The following is a 5,975-nucleotide window of genomic DNA, read 5'->3' on the forward strand; positions in this document are numbered from 1 at the left end:
AAAAAAATGCCCAATGAGTTCTAGAACACATTTGATAATTATATAAGAAAGCACTTAAGCCGATATAGTAGCATTTCAACCCCATTACTCACAAGTCACAACAGAGCTGCCATGCTATGGATTATCTCACCAACTTACCACCAGCACTTTGCCATCTACAATACCTGCCATGGGTATTAACGTACTTGTCAGTTTTTTGCAGAAAGGTTTACAGCCAACATTAATCTTAAAATCTAAGGGTAGCTAGTTTCGTCCCAAAATTGATGTGTAGCTCTCTTTTGTTTTTATCAGATAGAGTATAGGCTATACAAAAATTCCATTGTATCATCTGACTTGAAACTTTTTTAGCGAAATGGGGGTATAATGCAAGACTAGTCCTTCCATATTTTAATTAGGTAGCATCTTCACCCTTGTGAATTATTCCAGTATCCTGCTATCAAACCACTCACGCATAAACGTAGCTGATCAGCCCCCAAAACCCTAACACAAGCACATGGCAGATACATCAAACCACCAATCACGCATAATCCTCGAAAACCCAGCCTCACACACAAAGGATCAAGGATTTAGGTTTTCTTCCAGTAATGCGAATTAAAATATCAAAAGAAACCTAAAACAACACGATTAGTGTTCATATGGACTATCTAATTATCAAAAAAACTACTCCACAGTATAATGCAAAAACCAAATTACGTAAATACACATACAAAGAGGATGTTCGAAGTAAAGAGCGTTTCCGATGCTTACTTCTATTGCCTCTCGCAGTCGCAGATATATAGACAGAGAGGTGAGAGGCTTAAGAAGGGTTTTTTGTGTATGACGGCACAAATATGATGAAGATGAAAATACTTGCTTCCCGCCGCTGTCACCGACACGTCGTGGGATGACTGCTGGCGAGCAACGGAGCGCCACCGCGGCGGTGTTGTACGGCAATCAAGCAGTGGTAGCAGAAAGAGGAAACAGCAATCGTGTAGTCAATTGTTAACCCTGTTCGTCTATGATTTTGCCCGCGTTCCGCTGCAACCCTGGCCCGATTAATAAATAAACAAAATAAAATATATATTATAATGAACTACAAAATAGTCCCTTGACTTTTTGTAGATAGACAATTTCAGTTCCTGAAACCTTTTTTTGGCTTTTCCCATCCAAGAAAGATAAAACAGTTACAAAATAAGACCAATTTAACATATTTGTTAAGTGCCTCATGTATCGGAGATATGACTTCACTATGGACCGACACTAAGCTCATTCCTTTTTTTGTGATTTTGGACGAGATCTCCTAAAGAATTCAGAAGAGTGTTCCATGGTGTATTATTCGTAGACAACATTGTGTTTGGTAGTGGAGTTGAATGTATAAGTGATTAGGGTAGAAAAATTGACGATCCAAAGGGCCAAGATGATGGGTAGAGCGAGAAGGACGTGGGATGAACAATTGAGAAGAGGCATTGTGGTCTAAGACATTTTCGGTGTCATTACATCTTATAAGAGTTGTTGGAAACGCAAAATTAAAGCAGTCAATTAGGGAGAGGGGTCTATAGCTAGCATGAGTGGGAAGATGAGTTAGAGCAGTAGACGGTATGAAATATACTGTGTTAGTTAGGTTAAATGACTCACGGTCACATGCATACCATTTGACTTGCTTTTCAACATAAATCATCTTTTTCAATTTTCACTATTCTACAAAAACAACCCTTTTTATAACAAAATTTGTTTTGTGGTGATTTGAACCACATTGGTTGGCCGCTTTTTCGATATTTAATTTAATATACAAGAAGACCATCAATATATGACAAAAGTCTAAGAATGACACGTAACTGTACTTTTATAAAAATGTCATAGAAGATTACTCAATTTTTAAATTAATGTCATTTATATTAGATTTGGTTTAGAATGACTATTATGCCCTTTGGTTCAAGTTTAAAATTTTAACTAGAAGATATACAGACTTTAGTAATTTATGTTTTATTTCTTTTTACAAAGTTTAAAATATATACGACTTGTAAATCAAAACAAAATACCAAAGCCCCCGATGGGATGCCACCACTACTCTCCTCTACAAAACTACCACCACCGATTGCGCTACTCCATAAAGGGTACACAACCGCCCATCCACATCTGCACAACCATCGACCCCCTATCAACATTGTCGCCTCCTGCAACAATGCCTACACCATAGTTCTCCCCATGTAGGTCAAGCATTTACTTTTCTAGTTAGAGCTTCTTTTTTTACTTTTAGGCAACCAAAACATAATTTCCATGTTTGACCATCGAATTTAAGCAATGAATAATTTTGACGTAAATGACACTAAATTTAAAGTTTTATGACATATGTTTTCTTATAGTTATGGTCTTTTTGAGATTGTTTCATACTTTAGTGGCCTCGTATGTATTAAGCCAATTTTTTTAAGCATAGAATTATAAATAATGAAATACTTTTCACCCCTTCCCATCCAAAAAAAGTATGAATAGGTTCTGTCACTGTATACTGGTTGAATCAAATACGTAATATACATATTGATTCAAAGAATAAAAAAATCCACTTTTAAAGTAAACCATATTAATTTTAACGAATTAATTAAAAGTAATACAAACCCACAAGTAAAATCGAATCTTTTTCAACACTACATAGATGATGGCAAGCAACTTGAACATGCTTTTGTACCAAAATTGCAAAAAGAAAGAAAATCATTTAATTTAGGGGTCATTTACCAAATACTTATTCGGGTAAGCGTTCATCTGTAAAATTAAACACTATTACTTACTTACCGGGTAATATTTTAGTCCACCAAACAATATCGTATACAACAGTTTATCTTGTAAATACTAATCGTGGTAAGAGTCTTCGCTTTCGCTTACCGGATAAGACTTTTGTCTTTGCCTTCACTCTTACCTAGTAAGATTTTTGATCTTTGTCGTATTCATCCAATAAGTTAATGTTACTTGATAAACGCTTATCCGAATAAGTGTTTGGTAAATATCCTATTGAAATGGAAAATAAACTGGAAAACAAATAGGTGTCAAAGTCATTGGGTGATAAACTGGAAAACAAATAGGYGTCAAAGTCATTGGGTGATTAATGATATGAAAACAAAGAAATGCTACGAGAAGTCAAGTCCACATGTGAGAAATTGATGATTGTGTTGACCAACATAAAGGCCGTTTGCTTTTTTTTTTTTTTTTTAACATTTTAATAATTAATATAAAAGTGTGTTTATTTTTTTATTAAAAGTATATACATTACATTTAATGTTTTATTAAGATTGAAATTGACCTAACAAATTAATATCTTAAAGCCAAAAAAATTGAACTAAATGATAAGATTTGAAATGTCACATTATGAATAGATCATTACTTTGTGTTTTCAATATATGAATAATTTAAATTGTTGATATTACTAAAATGAAGATATATATATATATATATATATATATATTTAAATGATTAATTCGGTTCACTTTTCAAGTGTAACACACCCTTGAATCTTCAGAGAGGATGATACATCTATCATTCTATGAAGTCGTGTTCTTGTAACACCCAGAAATTTACTATACTATTTCTTATTCGTTTGTGTTTGTCACTGAGTTGGCCGACCGTCGTATAGTTTTGGCAAATCAAATAGAAAGAAATGCCAGTTGGGTCGCGTGAGAGTCTCCCGAGTGTTTTTGGTTGGCATTGGTTAGGCCACGCAGAAGCCGCCCCGAGCGTAGGCTGGTTCAGTTTTTTAAGTCATTCACTTTCCTTCCTCCTTTTCCCCATTCTTGTTTTCTTCTTCTCTTTCTTTCTTTCCAAGCCTTAACCCCAACTACTTTCTTCCCTTCATTTCTCCTCGTAGGTCCGAATTTGGGAATGTTTGTGAAGCATTTTGGAGAAGATCTAACTTAGTAGTTTCAATTTTTTGGTTGGGATCTCCATATGTTCTCAATAGGTGAGATTATTGATGAGTTTTGCATTATTTAGGGCTTTGACTATGGGTATGATTTTGGGTTGCTCTTGTGTGTATTTTAGGTTTGTTTTTGACCTAAATAAGGTTCTCGTGATGAATCTTGTAGATCTGAAGCCTCCACCAAAAGAAGCTCAAGTTGTGGGGTAAAACCTAGTTTTCAAGTTGATTTGTGAAAACTATGTACATACCAAAATGTGTATTTTTGAAGTATTAGTATGCTTTTTATTTGATATTTATTAAATATGTGGAGTATTCGATGAATTTTATACACTTGGTATTTTTAAGTTAACACATCCTAAAAATGCACATATTTGGGATCTTTGAGTATTTTATTAAATAAATCACAAGTGTGGATTGTTTGATGGTTTATCTCATAAATGGAGATTGTTTTGGTATTAATGTATTTTTAGTGTATTTGGTTTTATAAACCATTTGTTAGATACACATCACTGTGTTGTGAGACATTTTGGAGATATAAATAGTATGATTTCGATTAGCAAAGGCTTTGTCCCAACTAATGATGGGTTTTTTAGTAAATCATCCTTTTGGAGCATATACTTACATAAACGTGGGTTAAATGTGTTTTACTACTTTCGATGACTTTAATCTACTATTCATTTGAATTGTTGAGCCTTTGGCTTGGTTTTGACTTAAATGAGTCTTGTGGACATTTGTCTGAAAATTTAGAGCGCTCTATATTGAGCTTTGCATTTGTAGTGCATTTGTTTATAAAATTGCATGTTTTAAGTGTGTTGGTCATCCATTTGAAGTCATATAATTTAGACTGTGACACGTTGGATCCATAGGCATGTCGGTTAGTCTTGTATTTATGGTCGAGGGGGTATTGCGGAATTGGATTCTGGACCCTCGTTTCATGACCTTAAGTTTGCAAGTAGACACTAGGAGGGTTGAGTCTGAAAGTGCATGTCTTGTTGACACACCAGGACCTTCTTCGTTTGAAGTAATGCCTTGGAGGTAGTCTTTAAGTGTGTCAGGTCTTGCGGTGATTACTCTTGAAGGTACACTAAGGTCAACCAGCTCTTGAGATGAAGTTTATTAAGAAATTGTATGGACACTTAGGTTGTAGGTCGTGAAGTGTCATGAGATAACGTTGTTCGAGTGGCATACTATTTATGTCCCGTCACTCTCAATGGATATAGGTCTCCCCCGTCATTGTTTAATGTTATTTTGGATAGTTTATCATCCATGCTTTTATATTATTGGGTTTTGGCAGATAAACCGTAATTCATGATTTTAATATATTGGATGCCCTCCATATATTAAGATTTTGGATAAAAGGGTTATTTTCATGTATGCGGTACTTGGATTTTAATCCTCCTTATGCTTCATGTGAGTATTGGGTTTTGTTTCAAAATTAGTGGGTATTTTCATTTAAGTGTTTATATAAAAAAAATGGTGGTTTCGGGAAAGATTTTGTTTACATTTTTAAAATACATTTCATTTTAGAAAGTGTGATTTTAAATAACCTCCTTTCAGTTTTAACCATGCTATATAACTAACGAAAAGTGATTGAACTACCAGGCCTGACGTATATTTTTCTTTGTCAGCATATGCATCAGATCCTTGGGAAAATTGTACTAGCGACAGAGTGATGAGATAGACGCTAATTAGCAAATTAGAGACGTAGTTTGTATTTTGGAAATGACGACATCTATTGGGTTTTAGTAGTGCTTCTCCTTAATTATAAACTTGTGTAAGGTTTGGAATATTGTTTATTGATGTTAAGACATTGTTTGGTAAAAATAAACTAGCTTTTAAGCTACTTTATTTTCGGGATACATGTTTGGATGCATATAAACTAGTTTATAAGCTAGCTTATAAGTCATTTTATGAAACGCTACTTGCATTAGCGTTTTTGACAACTTATTGTCACTTTTTCCAATTATAACCATCATTAATATTAATTGTCATTTATTACTGTTAATTACAAATAAATATTAACTATTAATTAATATAAATTGAAAATTAATTACTAATTATTTATAATTAATATTATTTATTAATTATTTAC

General features: G+C 33.7%; 1 protein-coding gene across 5 annotated transcripts in view; it reads right to left on the reverse strand.

The window, feature by feature from the left end:
• The window catches only part of LOC112506565 (probable UDP-N-acetylglucosamine--peptide N-acetylglucosaminyltransferase SPINDLY), a 16,414-nt gene extending 15,435 nt beyond the window's left edge, over positions 1–979 (reverse strand). For 2 of the 5 annotated variants that reach the window (XM_025110699.1, XM_025110704.1), the window contains exons 1-2: positions 748–979; positions 93–164 (exon numbers count right to left, since the gene is read on the reverse strand). The gene's annotated coding sequence lies outside the window, so the exon portion shown is untranslated. Of the gene's footprint in view, positions 1–92; positions 165–408; positions 481–747 lie in introns of all 5 variants that reach the window. The other 3 variants (XM_025110700.1, XM_025110701.1, XM_025110702.1) reach the window with 3 other exon arrangements.
• Between the last annotated feature and the right edge of the window lie 4,996 nt (positions 980–5,975).

The sequence above is a fragment of the Cynara cardunculus genome (genome assembly GCF_001531365.2).
Source record: "Cynara cardunculus var. scolymus isolate 2C chromosome LG 2, CcrdV1, whole genome shotgun sequence".
Lineage (NCBI taxonomy): Eukaryota > Viridiplantae > Streptophyta > Magnoliopsida > Asterales > Asteraceae > Cynara > Cynara cardunculus.